General features: G+C 40.5%; 1 protein-coding gene across 2 annotated transcripts in view; it reads right to left on the bottom strand.

Annotated features, from left to right (window-relative positions):
* PRDM2 (PR/SET domain 2) overlaps positions 1-8,070 on the bottom strand; it is a 119,951-nt gene extending 111,881 nt beyond the window's left edge. For both annotated transcript variants that reach the window (XM_078849341.1, XM_073317134.2), the window contains exon 1: positions 7,936-8,070. The gene's annotated coding sequence lies outside the window, so the exon portion shown is untranslated. The remainder of the gene's footprint in view (positions 1-7,935) is intronic.
* Between the last annotated feature and the right edge of the window lie 7,727 nt (positions 8,071-15,797).

Consider the following 15,797-nt stretch of genomic DNA (forward strand, 5'->3'; position numbering starts at 1 on the left):
TGCTCTAATGGGAAGTGCAATGGCATGGGCGGTTGTGCCAACATCTCTCTCACTGTTGCTAAATTTAAAAAAGGAAAAAACGTGGAGAATGTTGTAGAATACCATCACTTTTTCCTCAGTAGGAGCACTGCATTCCCTGAACAGAGAAGGCAGACTGAGGGGCCCGTATGTGGTTAAACATCAGAGGGAAAGTCTCCAATTAAGCAGTTTGAGCAAACAGGTCCTTTTCCTTTTGAGGGGGTGCATAATCTTTTATATGGTATGTTTCATATTATTGCATGCTTCTGTAGCAAAAAACACTGCAGTGCAAAGTAAATACATGTCTAAAAATTAAGAGTTCCAAATAGGACTCTGGGTGGGGGTTTTGGGGGGAATTGCTTTATTTTTATTTTACACAATGCAAACTGACAAGAGGTACGAGAAAAACAAACACTTATCTCCATCTCATTAACCCCAGAAACCCTTAAAATTATCTGGATAAAGATGAACTGTTCCTATTAACCATTTCAAGGAAGGGATAAATATAAATATTGAACAAAGAGCTGGAGAAATTAAACTAAAAAGGCAGTTTCACTGTAAATTCTGTACCCTCTGCTGAAATGTTTTATAATATTGTTCAGACTCATTCCCTCAGGGAATTACATTTTTATCTCTCCTACAGAAACACTATACTTGAAGGCTATTGTCTCTCTCTCTGGTGGAGAATGCATCAGAGCCAAAATTATTACTGGTTTCAGAGTGGTAGCCATGTTAGTCTGTATCAGCAAAAAAACCAAGGAGTACTTCTGGCACCTTAGAGACTAACAAATTTATTTGGGCATAAGCTTTTCTGGGCTAAAACCCACTTCATCCAATAAATTTGTTAGTCTCTAAAATTATTACTGTTTATCTGTTTTGTGGTACCACCTGCAAAGTGCTAGGCACTTTTCAAACATGATACTATATTTGCCCCAAAGAGTTTACAATCTCAAAAGAGAGGACAGAAGATGAGAGGAGAAAAGTAATGCAACAAACAGGCAAAGCAGTCAGGATGCTTAGCACAGGTCTAAGCTCATGTTATGTTATATTTTTATGTATCTATTATATTTTACTTTTAAAATAAATATTAATTCCTTGCCATTGCCCATTTTGTCCAGGTACTTAGTTCATGGCTTTCTCCATTTGGGGTTTTTTAGCCTCTGCCCAAAAGTTTTGTTTCTTTTTGTTTTTGTTCTTTTCATTGGTTCACTATCATCCTTCTGCCCCACTCCGATCATAAGTTTCTTCTAGATCAAAATATTTTCAATGATTTTATAAGTATTACTAATTGTTTTGCTTTATTTCCAAAAGTCCCTGTTTATGTTCTGCTTTAGCTCTTATATTTCTAGTGTAATTGTAATTAAAAAGCCTATATAATAGCAATAAGTCAGTCCCCGATTATTCCATTTTTTTCTGACCTTCAACTTCAGTCACTTCACCTCCTCTACAAATTGCCAAGTCCTCTTTAAACAAAACACACCAAAAGCCAACAGATGGTGATGTCAGTTGGACACCTGCAGTAAAGAAATTATGGCCCCTGCTATTCGGCCCTCCTAGGGAGGGATGCCCTTTTATAGGCACTCCCCAGGAACTAAAGGAGTGGGACTCTTACCTCACATGCTGGTAGAGAGGAATTTGATAGAATGCCCTGGCTCCCAATTCTCACTCACTATATGGGTGGGAGGAAGTTGGCTACAAGAATCCCTGCTACATTGTTCTTTACCATATACAAAACAGAACAAAAACAAACAAAAAACAAAACAAAAACCACTAGGTTCTGAACTTGATGCGCAAGCCTAAAAATAGTCTTCAGTCTTTTTATAAACAGTTTTAAGTAAGTCTATAAAAGATACCCCGAGGTCCACCTGAAATACAAAAGTCCTGAATGAAAGGGTTTGCCAAGCATTTTCCAGGTAGCACTCTCACTAATACAGCAATCTCTGAATTTTTTTAAAACTAATTTAAAGGAAGTATTGCTGAGTAATAGTTGCTTCGAATCAAAACCTGCCACAAGATTAAATTCTACAGAATTACTAGGTCCCTTCACTAGTTACAAAATTGACTGGAAAATAAACAGTTATAAGTAAAACAAGAATTGCTGCATCTCATAACCTTGATTTGAGTTTCAGAAAAACCTGTTTAGAAACATTCAGTCTTAGTCAACAAGTTATGTTTATTTTGAGGAAGCTATGCATGACATCCTTAGTAGAGAAAGCATTGCAGTTAGCTTAGTTAGTTAGTTAGTAGAACACTGGCTTAATTTACAGACAAAATACTTTGGCCTTGTTCTGAATTCTACTTGCAAAGCTTATGATTAAAAGATATATTATATTAAAAAAAGAAAAACACACCATAGATGGAATAAAGTTAAGAAATAAACAAAAGTCATCCAGCACAAAAACTGTATTTGCAGAGCATATTTTATCTAGATTTTATAGTATGTTTAGCAAAAGTTCTAAGTTTAAACTAAATAGGGTAAATTCTGATTATATAAACAATATTAATCATCTTTGTACATGTGGAAATTCTTTAGGACTTCTATCCCCAATTTATAGATCGGAAAAACAGACAAAGATTACTCCCATTTTAGACATTGAAAACCAGGTACAGACAGTTTGTATGACTTGCCCCAGCTCAGACTGAAAATCAGTGACAGAAGATGAAAAAGAACTCAAGTCATACAGTGCGATTTTCCATCACTTCTGACCAGAAAAGGTGTTTTTTTTTTAATTATACCACATAAACAATTTTAATTAAGAAAAAGGATAGTCATATTTCCATTTTTATTCCTACTATTTAATATTGAGGTATTTTTAAGCTATATAACAATTTTGAACAAATTCAGTGAAATAAGGCTTGTAGAAATATCTTAATTGATGTTAACCATAAGAGGCTTTTTTAAATCCAGACCTTTTAAAAAAATAGAAACAATTAGCATTGTCTGTGGGAGCTTAATTACAAAGACATTTTCAGTCATTCCGGACTGTCAAAACAAAAGCAATCAGTGATCCCACAGAAACCATAAGTAAGCAAGTTTCAGAGTAGCAGCCGTTTAGTCTGTATCCGCAAAAAGAAAAGGAGGACTTGTGGCACCTTAGAGACTAAGGTAAGTAAGCACTGTTGCATCATTAACCCTGGTGGGGACCCTGACTAGCACCACTATATTAAGTAACCAAGTGAACTGCTTTAACCTAAATAAATACTTTTAACAGATAACCATGCTAAGAAATCTTCAATGCAAAAATAAACCCTGAGTTTGCCACATCTACACATCAAGCTCTCCACAACAACTCATTTCTTCCCATTGTAGATTAAGTAATAGGATAGTCAGGGAGAGGTCAGAGGACAGTTACATAAGCAAGGATCTGAAAACAACAGACTAGTTGCAGATAGTTAAAGCTGTGTTAAAAGTGGGGTTTGATTACTACCCAAACTAGGTAATTGTGGGTTAAAGCTCTCCATTCTTCCTGAATATTTACCTGTGTGGCAATCTACAAACTAGGACATATTCAATACTCGGCCACAATAGAGAAAAATAAAACTGAAAAGAATCAAAGCAAAAAGCTAACGCTTACGTGTTACAAATACAAAGTTAACACTTTGTGCTCATCTAGTCTTTCATCAGAGGATCTCAAAAAAAACTTTATAATCAGCAATTAATTAATACTCAATACCCCAATATAAGTATTATGACCATTTTAGACAGGTAAACTCAGACACAGAGAAGTTCAGTGATTTGTCCCTGTGTCACACAGAAAAGTAAACAGAATGGGAACTGACTTCAGCAGTCCCAGCTCCCAGTCCCTTACTCTAAACCATGTTTTCTAAAAAAAAACAAAACAAAAAACCCTAAAGAATAACCCCCCCAAAATAGATAGATATACTTTGTTTCATGAAGCCCATTTTCGTTTTAAAGATACAATTCAAAAGAAATCTACAGGAACACAGTTAACTTAAAAATTACACTTCAGCCTGAAAAAACGTGACTGCGATTGTTGCAAGCAGCATTTAAGTGTAATAGAAATATTAAAGTACAAATATTTTTTTCAGCTATTTACATTATTGATTTTACAGCTCATTATATACGGTCAGTGTCACTCTACTTTGTATAGTTAATTAATCAGTTCTCCTCCCCCTTTTGCGTCTATGAGTCTTCAATATAGCACCAGAGAAAAAATTAAGCCAAAGTATGATTTCAAAACCACAAATTGGTATGAAGTACCAAAATCTAAAGTATTAGATTTTGAGTTGATGGCTGCCCTTCAAAGAATCAAACAAAGACAGCATGAAATAAGCACCAGTGCTATAAGGATCTCCTTATAATCTTCTTTGATTCTTCAAAGAATCAAACAAAGACAGCATGAAATAAGCACCAGTGCTATAAGGATCTCCTAAGGTGCATCAAAGGCACACTTCAAAGCAGCCTCAAAAAACTCTGCTGTAGGTAAAGCACCCAAAATTATGAGTACCGCCTTGAAATAATAGGCACAATACAAATAATGTTTCAGAAAGAAACCTATTGATAATACTGTAGAATTGTTTGTTCATATACAAATATTTCCATGATGTGTAGAAAGTCAGTGTTTTTGAATAGGACTTGTGACGATAAAATATTCATGTATATCTTAAATGCATCTCAAATATACTGATGCACAAGAATAAAAATGTTACTGGTATCTAAACAATTAAGTAAAGCTTGTGAAAATGTGATCCAGAAGGGCACAATAGACAAGAGTGTTAAAATTACACATTTGAAAGCATTAAATACAACAGCAAAGCTAACTAAACAGAGAAAGATTTAAGTTAAATTTGAAGAAAAGATCTGATGTATAAGTTTCAGCACCATGCATTCGTTTTCCCAATTGAGTTTATATACCTCTGGAAAGGGTACAGAGCAATCTTACTACACCTGTCAGCTACAGTGTGCTGCTTGCACATTTCGGCTGCAGTAGAAAGACACCTAGAAAGGGACAATATTTCATATTTTACATCTATACCATTCCCTCTAATCCCTAAGTGCTTCAGAAAGTACCTGCATATAGCACTGAAACGCAGCCATTTCTGCAGTGGAGATTTGACACTAACAGGCCTATCACAATCTGCACAACAGTGCTGGGGAAAGGAAGGTTGGCAAAGAAACCCAGGACACAATACTGCTCTTACACAGAGTTGTCTAGGAGATCTTCACTGTCCATGAATTACACACTTGACTTGAAAGGAGAGAGGCGGGGACTTGGAGCATCAGCCCTTCATCAACCATTTCAAATCTTAACAGCCCAGGAAGTTATTGAGAGAAATTTAGATTCACTTTCATTTACTGCTGTATCTTTCACCTCCATTTTTAGGCAGGGGGTGATGCAGAAAGCCAATATAAAGGAAACTTGTGCATGTGTGTTTCTTTTACTCCAATGATGCATACATTGCACACATGCAGAGTCATGTGTTACCAACTTTTTAACAATAAAAAGTCACATATACAAGTTTTTTTTAAAAAAGCCAGTCTTTCTATCTGGACAGTGCCTACTCCTGAAAAGGGAAGAACTGAGGGTGTCCGCTCCAACTCCTGTAAACCTGTCACCCTTAGCTAAACACACAAACAGCACCCACCTTCACGCCTGCCTCCCTGGAAAAAGGCTTTTTGTTCTCAGAATCCTCAAATCTGAACAACTGTACATCTACAGTCCCGTTCCCAGGGACTTAAACCTTTGTCTCCCCACTAACACATCCATCGTAGAAAATGACCGGGAAGATAAAATAAGCATGCTGTTTTACACATGAAAGTTGCCTACAATGTTGCTGAGCCCGAAGTTTTGGCCACATCTACAATAATTGCCAAGGACAGCAAGAGGGTTGCTCTATTCCTTTCATTCTAAGAGATCCCAGGGGACAGTGCTGACCCATCAGCCTGAAGCCTTTCATGCGGGGCATCACAGAGTTCTATCTTGTCACACCTACTATTCAGAGTGTCTGAGGGGTCTTTTGTTTCTTAAAATTGCCCACCACTGCTGTCAGCAATTCCGTTTGTAGCAGCAACAGTAGGAGTGCTAATGTTGACCCACTGCCAGTGTTTTAACCACTGTCATCTCACCTGCACAGAGCAAGTCTAGAGAGCGCAGGTGTTGCTGTAGGCCAGTCTATACTAGTGCTCGCACTTGTAGAGGTACACCAGTGGTGGTGACCGTTTGAAAATTTTAATGAGAAGACCATGTAAACATTAGACTTTGCAGGGTATGTGAAGAGGGTATGTGAGCTGTTGACAACACCTTACTCTACCATCTCCATCCTCTCTGATTCAGCTAGTGAGATGGATTACTAGCCAAGAACAGGAGTTGTATGAGAGAGCTGGTAGCTCAATCAAGACAGAGAATGTGGGTAAGTTGGGAGAAAAAATTGGAGAAATGTTAGCAGCTCCACTAGAGAGGAGAAGCATATATTCTGTTTATTACTCAATTTCAGAATACGGAGGTTATTAAATTCTCTGCTGCATTTGGATGCTCAGGTAGTGACTGACAAAAGCAGCTTTTTTCCCTTCTGCAACTGATGAAAGAGTTTGACATTTTCTTTGTCCCTCAAAATCAAAGTCCTGCAGTACACTTTACAGTTTTTAAGATCACTGGGAAACTTTAGTGAGAATGTGACTATCCACAGTACTTTGCAAAGAGAATTATTTCATCATACCAGCATTCCATGTCCTGCACTGATTTCCAATCAGTCTGAAACTGGAGTTTTGATCTACACAGCCCTAAGTGTTTTGTGTCTGAGGCTACCTGAAGAACCATCTCTTTCCCCAGTGATACTGCTCCACCTTCAAGCAAGAGCTCTCTGGTTTGTGCAAGAGACCCTGTTAGAGGGTATTTTCAGTGAGGAGTCTGTGTACATCTATACCATGGCAGCCACAGCCATGGTGCTGCAGCTGTGTCACTGTAGCACCATAGTGTACATGCTTCCTGCTCCAATGGAAAACCCTTCCATCAACGTAGTTAATCCAACCCTCCAAAAGGCAGTAGCTAGGTTGATGGATTCATTCGTCAACCAGTTTACCAGCATCTACAGTGATGGTCTGGTCAACCCAACTACATCTCACAGTGCATGAAGATTTTCACACCCTGGACCAACGTAGCTAGGTCAATCTAATTTTTATGAGCAGACCAGGCCTTTGACGCTGGAATTCATTTCTCCCTGGTCAAACAGAGCTTGGATTCTTGGTCTTGAGATGAGCTGCAAGGCTCATCAATTGTCATGGCTTCTGATGACAGAGTAGGCTCAAGATTATTGTGTGTTTGAATGAGGTATATTATTTTGCACGTTCCAACTGGCCAAGTGGGAATCTCATTGCATTTGGGAGGTTTTTCCTTAGTTTTGGGCATTTCCAATATTTGTCCGAACGCCCCACCCCAGACCGCTGCAAAAACGTTATTCCGCGAAGACATTTTTAAACAGACCTCGATGGGTGCGGCCCCCCTTTCCCAACGGATTCCCACCCCGCATTGCTCCCCATGTGCACAATACTCCCTTCGCTGGCCCCCAGCCCGTCAGGACTCTGTCCCCGGCCCCCTCCTCCAGCACCCTGGGCAGGGGGGTGTCCCCAGGAGCCCTGCTCGCCTCCCCCAAGGCACAACGTTGGGGTTCACGGCTGAGGGGGGCCTTTACTCCCCACAGCCAGAACTCCCCCGCCCCTCTCCGGAGCCCTCCGACAGCCCCCATCTACCAGCCCCGGCCGAGGGGCATCCCATGGAGCCGGCTCCACGGCGCTGCCCTCAGGGACCCACCTGATCGCCCCTCCCAGCGCAGGGCGGTCCCCCGGCTGCGGGTAGGGCGCCCCCAGCGGCCCCGTGCGGAGGCTCCTAGCCCGGGACCCAAGCCCCCCCCCTGCAGCAGCGGCGGCGTCTGTTCGCAGCGCCGCCGGGTCCGTCTTACCTGCGCCGCCGCCGCCGCCGCCGCCGCCTGCCTGCCCCTGCGGCCGGCCCGGCTCTAAGTGGCCCGGAGCAGCCCCAGGCTCCGGCACCAGCCGGACGCCATTTTGTCTCCGGCCTCGGAAGTGACGTCGAGAGGAGGGGGGCGCTGAGGAACGGGCCCCCCTCCCCAGCAGGGAACCCCGAGCCAGTGCCCCCCGAGTCCGCCCCCAGCCATCGCCCAGGTCTCCTGCGGGTCACCCCGACCCGCCTCTGCCTCCTCCACCCGCCCCCAGTCCGCTCCCCAAACCGGTCTCTGCCCCTTCCCCCCTGCCTCAGCCCCCTCCCCCAAACTCTCTGCCCCCTTCCCACTCCTCCCAAACCTGCCTCTGCCCCCTCCACACACTCCCCCCAACCCTCCCAAACCGGTCTCTGCCCCCTCCCCACTGCCCCAGCCCCCTTCCCACTCCCCCCAAGCTTGTCTCTGCCCCCTCCACACACTCCCCCCAACCCTCCCGAACCGGTCTCTGCCCCCTCCACACACTCCCCCCAGCCCCCCAAACCTGCCTCTGCCCCCTGCCCCAACCCCTCCCCCAAACTCTCTACCCCCTTCCCACTCCAAACCTGCCTGTGCCCCCTCCCTATTGCCTCAAATCCACCTCTGCCCCCTCCCTTGAAACCCTTCCCGACTCCCCCCAACCCTGCCTCTGTCCTCTCCCTCCTCCCCAAACTACCTCTGCCTTCTCCCCAAACCTGCTTGTGCCCCCCCCCTCCCTATTCCCTCCCAAACCCACCGCTGGCCACTCCCCATAACCCTTCCCTACTCCACCAACCCACCTCTGCCCCCTCCTTACTCAGTCCCAAATTCCTTCCCCATGCCCTGCCTCTGCCCCCTCCCCAGTCACTTCCCCAAACCCCCAGTCCGCTCCTCTGCCCACTCCCTACTTGTTCCCAAACTCTCAAGACTCCCAAAACTTCAACCTTGACCCCCTTCCTCCATGGCTCAGTACCCTCAAAGTAGAGGTGAGGAAACATTGAAATTTTGTGATGAAAAGGGAGGACAATTTCTTCAGTTTTAAAAATATAATTCCCATTTTATGACCAGTTCAAAAGGCCCCATTTCCCAAGACACCCAAACTCTGACTCTTCCCTCTCCCTCAATATCCCTCCTGACAAATCAGTTGCAGGTGCTCACCTCCATAATTAACCCCCACCCCCCAAGAGCACATTCTTCTCCCTTCTTAGCCCTTTCTTGTTTCTCTCCCTTCAGTAGTTCAGCTCCACAAGGGAGTTCTTCTCACTCCTCAAGCTGATTGAGCTCAGGGGCTGTCAGAAACTAGTTGGAATGAATGGAGATGTTAAATGTCAGAGAAACACTTCATCATCGGGGGCACAGGTTTGAGAGACCTCCCTACTCCCAAAAAGTAAGATTTGGCAGGTGTAAAAAGGGAGGGTGATGGTGAAATTCCTGACTTGTTGGGACCTAATGTGAAATTTTAGTGTCCTTTTGAAACAGCAAACATATTGTGATGTCCTGTAGCAACAAACATCTTCTCACTGTAGTTTCTGAGCAGGTATTTAATGAAAAACCAGAGTAGGCTCATCTCTTGATACATTTATGCATATGTATCATTGCATATAATAGGGTCTCTCTTTGTATAGTCTGACTATAAGGATTTGAACTTGAAATTCTATATACATAGAATTAGGTGGCCTGATTTTCTTCCCTCTTCCATAGACAAGAGGAGAATGTGCCATTCATAACATAAATGGGGAAGGATTCTTCTGTTAAACACAATTGGGGATGGAGTGGGTTGATATTACCAGACTGTTTATGGTTTAGAGATCTAAAATGCAGAATGGTATTTTTGTAGTTTGATTTGATTTCAAATTGTGCATGTATATAAAAAGATGGAGTAAAACTACTGATAAATATGGGCAAAGTATCAATACAAACTATAAAATATCTGGTTTGAAAAATACTGTTCCACATGGTGAGTTGGAAACTTTCCCGAGCAAGCAAGGAAAAATTGCCTAACTTGACAATTTTTGCTTAATTTAAAATAACCCATTCAATTTCTAACACTGATGATTACAAAGATAACCTTTCAACTTTAAAAAAAAAAGGAGTACTAGTGGCACCTTAGATACTAACCAATTTATTTGCGCATAAGCTTTCATGAATAAATTGGTTAGTCTCTAAGGTGCCACTAGTACTCCTTTTCTTTTTGTGAATACAGACTAACACGGCTGCTACTCTGAAACCTTTCAACTTTAAAGAGTGCAGAGTCTGAAGCCAAACAACTCCTGTGCCTCTGTTGTCCATAGCTATGCCAGGCAACAGCAGAGTGAAATTACCAGGACAAAAGCCAGATTCACAGCTGCTCTTCAGCAATCAGAACCCTGTGGTCAGCACTGAAACCGTCAAGAATAATGTTCATTTCTCACTGCAGCTGCTTGTCGAAACTACAGGTAGCTGAAGCAGGTCCTGGAGTTATTCATGGAGGAAGTCCCGAGAACACAAAATTGGAGAAGGAGAGGAGTATAACAAGAACAGATCATTTCTCCCTCCTAATAACTAGGAATCATTGAGGGACAGAAAGTAGCAAAACCCATTCCTCCATCCTTGTAGCAGGCAAGGAAATCCTGGATGTAGGAAGGGAGGCAGAAAACTCCTTCTCCCTTCCAGCAGAGAGGTGAGTAGAGTTTCAAATTTAACTCCTGCTAGCCAGAGACTGATTCAGAAATGAAGTCCTGATCAATGTTCAGGGACAGCACCCTGTCGGAAATCCCAGGACCTTTCCCAGAAGTTGGGTGGCAGAGTAGCTCACCAAGGCATTTCCTTGCTCATCACTGATGCCCTTCCCCCCTTTAGATTTTGTAGTTACTTCAGGCTGGGTGTCTGGTAAATTCAAAGACTGTACAGAATATACACAGACAAGTATTTTCAAAATAAACATTCTTGATTATGAGCTATCCTTTTTATAAGCTCACGAAAGCTTATGCTCAAATAAATTGGTTAGTCTCTAAGGTGCCACAAGTACTCCTTTTCTTTTCGCAAATATAGACTAACACGGCTGTTACTCTGAAACCTTTTTATAAGTTAGACCCTATAAAGCTCTTGGGACAAGATAAGCTAAATTCGGATTTGTAATGGCAAGATTCTTCAGAACCAGACATTCAAATCCCAGCAGGGTCTTCAGCCCTTCTCTCAAGGCAGATAAACTCAGTTTCCTTGTAGTCCGCAAGGGACAGTCTTGATAACGAAGGCCCTTTCTCCCTCATGGACATTAAAGCTCCTTTGTTGAGATTTTAAAGTCAGTGCAAAGGATTTTTTTTTTCTATCGTGGAAGATATATGGCTAACTCCTTTGTACTGCTTTGAAAACCTCAGCCTCCATGACTCATTTTTGTAAGAGTAGGAGCATGCTCCAGTGTCCTGGCCAAAATTTTTCCTCCATTATTATGGTGATCCCTACCTCGCTTATACCCAGAGGTGGATGCATTTCTGTGGATTTATATGTTCATAGTGTGTTAAGCTTTCTTTCTTGTGGAAAGAAAGGGGCTCTGTTTAAATGTAAATGTATTACTATACTTGTTTCTCTCCTCTTTTTTTTTTAGAAGGTCGATCAGCCACTTTTCACACCTGGAATACTCAAGATTTGTCTGCATTAGAAAATGTGCACCAGTGTAACAAAACCAATTTAAAACTAATCTAGTTACACCAGCAGCAAACCATCAACATAGACATGCTTAAACTGTTCTAGCTTACTATAGTACACTAAATTGGTTTAAGCATAAATGAAAAATCTTAAAGTGCATCTATATTAAGGGTTTACACTGGTACTACTAATCAATTTAATTCCACCGATGCAAGTTTTCTAATAGAAACCAAGCCTCAATGCTAATGAGAAACTGGAGACTTGTTATGTTAGAAGGGATGAAGGCAAATGGGGAAGGGAGGGAACATGGCTGGCACACACAAATCCTCCCACCCACAAAAAAGTTAATTTAGAATTAAGGTTTCTTTAAGTAATTACTAATTATCCTCATGCAAAATACAACATATTACCTTTATATATTATACTTACCCATATGAAAGTAGATTTTCATTCATGTTTAAAAATATATGCTGCCCTAACAGCAGAATTCCTCACTCCATTTTCACTCCTCTCTCACTCCTTATATCCCAGATGCTGGCATTTTATGTTCTGGTCTAATTTAGATTATGAACTCCATGGGATAGGGGATCTTGACTATTTATTCACCTCTAAAGCACCATGCACAACTATAGCACTAAATGCAAAATAATATTTTTTCCATAAGACTTTAAACCCTGTTAGTTTTGTTACAATGCGTATTATCTATGGATCTGTGTTTACTCACCCATTTGTGAGAAGAGAAGGAGAAAACTTTTTTTCATATATTGGAATTGATTCAACCTTCCTTCCTTTTTAAGGGAGGAACCACCCCCATAGAAGCCTGATTTAAAGACCTAGCTTGTAGCTGATTGGAGGATACTTGACTAAAAGTCATCATGGGAAATGTAGTCCTAAACTGGAATCTAAAGCTTGGGATATTGGTATAAGGAAACAGGTGAGTGGGAATTCTGGGAAATTGTCTCCCTATAAAAAAGCAAGAGAGCCATACACACTTTTTAAAATAAAATGTAGGCTTAGTTTATGTATTGGAGAAGCAGCAGGTTTTGTTGGGTAGTTTGTTATATTATAGAACTGTTTGGGGTATTTTGTGCTTCTTTTTTTTTTTTCATTGAAATTAGCTTTATGCTTGCATCTAAAGCAATGACCTACAGTCATTTTTCTTTTTACCCATTTAGGTATTTAATATTAGACGTGCTATGAAACTCTGTTTAGATACATTCATGTGCACGAATATATATCTTAATTCCAAATCACTAGTAGCATTGCTTCTGAAGAAGAAAATACAGCTTTGTTTTAACACAAAGTCAACTTTATTAAAGTGTTCGTCTTTACAAAAATAAATATTTCTTATGCTATTTAAGAAACAAGAATAGAACACTGAAGTAGGCAGCAGAGATCACATGAATAGAAAAAACTCAAATACAATAATAGTTCCCTCCAAAGCTCTTAAGATGGTTTGTTGATAATAGATAGGATTTCATTAGCTGTCAGGGAAATAGACAGAGGTATGAGTTAGTGTTTTCAGGACCCAGGAACTGTCAAACTATAATTCTTTCTTTGGCTTGGGAAAATCATTTGACCTCTCTGCTAGTTTCCCTCTCTAAAATGAGAGGATGTTAGGTAGGCTACCTCCCAAGTTTGTTTTGAAGATTAATTAGTTCATGTTTGTAAAGTACTTTGAAGATATAAAGCACTAGATATCATTAGCCTTTGAATACATATGCAGAACTGCAATAATCATTAATTGGGGTTACATGCACATTTTCAAGGGGAAGAAAAAAAGGATCTTTCCGTATAAAACTTTCTTCATCAGAAGCTGTCACTACATCAGCACTTTAGATAATTAATACCTCTAGCATGTTAGCAATGGGATGACTGATATAGTCTTACTCTTCCAATTAAACATTACTAAGAGGTTGGTATCATTGTGTGGTCTGCTTCTTGACGGTAGATGCACCAATGTACTGGTAGGCTGTCTGCAGTCCATCTGTTCTCTTTCACAAGTGGGCATATATTCTCATCTAAGCCTAATGTTTTCAGTTGTTCATTTGAAAGGCTTCACAGTCCTTTCAAAAAGTGAGAGATAGAGTATTAGCCAAATTATTTCTAAACTAAAATCTTTATTTAAAGTGAGTTTGGGGATCACAATGAAATGTAATAAAACATAATCTGTGCAGTTTCTAAACTACAGCAAGGAAAACAACATGATTTTAAAATGACCAATGCTGTTTGTAGCCACATAACTTACTTTTTAAAACCAGAGATGGACTAAAGCTGCAGAATTTGGATCCAGATTTTAAAGAGTCCAAGGTTCTGTATTCAGCTCTAGGTTTTTGTTGACTGATCCATTCTATATACAGAAGTCATTTGCAAAACTTCGATCCGAGTTCAGATTTTGATCAAATCCAAAGATCAGTGGATTTGGATCCAGGCTTTTGGTTTTGCCCTTTTTTAGTATTATTTAAATTTTAATTACATTAAAATTAAAAAAAATTAATTGAGATATTTAATGCATTTTACAAAGAATGAGCCCTTAACAGAAGCAATGGTGAGCATTAGAAAAAGGTATTCATTTCTGTCACTCACAAATTGAAAGTTCATCTGTGACCATTGGTTTTTATTACAGTTTTTAGAAGATACTGTATGTTTTATTGCTGAAATCGTCATATTGCTGATTGGGTCATATGGATGGGCCAGTCTGAGCCTTTAGGCAGGGGCCATACGTAACTGCTTGGCTTAAGGACTGAATTATGTCACAGTTCCTTGATTACCTTCCCTCTTGCTCCAGGGTTGGTGGGGCAGAAAGTTCTTCTACCTGGCCAGCTACTGTAGCCAATGAGTAAGGTGAGGGAGGGGTAAAGCCAAGGTCCCGTCCTCTCACAGTCTATTTGCTCACATCAGGGAATATTAGGAGAGCAGGAATTGTGCTCTGAATGAGGTATTCAGGTCCAAGATCTTGGTGAACTGAATAGGGTGGGATCCCTTACTCTGTGCTCAGCCAAGTAAGAAAAGGAGACAGACTATCCCAGTACCAAAACCAAATGAACTGAACTCACCTCTTTTATCTGTGTAAATATTCACCTATTATTTTTTGAATTATTCAGCCAGTTGTATTCCTTAATGTATAGTGTCAGCACTTAGATATCCTAGTAACAGGCAATTTTAGAAATACCTGAGACAGATAAACGGTGCTTTGTCAATATTATGTGTGTCAGATCATAGGGATTCCACCACTTTCCTTGGGAAAAGGAAATCTTTAGTGACCTCACTGTTACACAACTTTTCAGCTTGTATTTACCTTTTCCTTGTTTTATCCCATTACTCCTACTTACAGCTCACTAGACCCAAAACAGTTCTACTCCTCCTTGGTGTTCATATCCTTAAAAGCTAATGAAAGACTACAAGAACTTTTTATTTGTATTTGATTTAATCAGGCTATAAATATTTAGGTCTGGGGACAGTAGAGAAATTTGCACGGGTATAAATACCTCACTGGTGCAAATTTTCAAAAACGTTCCTAACGTAAATTTAATCTTTCCTTGTAAATTAGATCAGCCCCTTCATGTTTTTGTTGCTGTTTTCTGACTTTCCTCCAGATTGCCTAAATCTTTCTAGTATTTCTTACCATTTGCTGCTTTAATTCAGTAAACTGTAAATATAGTAAATGTAGAAAATGAGGGATATATTCGCTTGTTACTGGCTGGCATTTAAAACAGTTTTTTATTTAAACAATTATGATGACCACATAAAATACATGGTAGGCTGCATGAAAACGTCCTGAAAACCAAAGGTCTGATGCGGTTGCAATAACTGGTGCTTTTCTCAGGTAGAATACTAGCTCTTGAGTCTGTGTTTACCTTGAAGGGGAAGAAATATCACCCAAGAAAAAACTTTGATGAGACTCAACTCCTCTTGCTGTCAAAGTCTTATTAGCATACGAAAGGGGGCTTCTGCAAACTCTGCAGTGGACAGTACATTTTCAAAGTTATAGACTCCAACACAAGAGAGAACCTTCATCAGAATTCAAAAGCCACATTTGTCTCTGGAAATAACGGGTTAATTTCATAACTGCAATAACAAAGGTATTGACACTGGGTAAATTGGAGTTCCTTCTGTGAACCAAGGCATTTGCAATCCAGAAGTGACATTACAGATTTACTTACAGAAGACAAAAAATAGTAGAGGCCATACTTTCATCTTTATGCACGACAATTTAATATCATCAG

The sequence above is a fragment of the Lepidochelys kempii genome, chromosome 18 (genome assembly GCF_965140285.1).
Source record: "Lepidochelys kempii isolate rLepKem1 chromosome 18, rLepKem1.hap1, whole genome shotgun sequence".
NCBI lineage: Eukaryota > Metazoa > Chordata > Testudines > Cheloniidae > Lepidochelys > Lepidochelys kempii.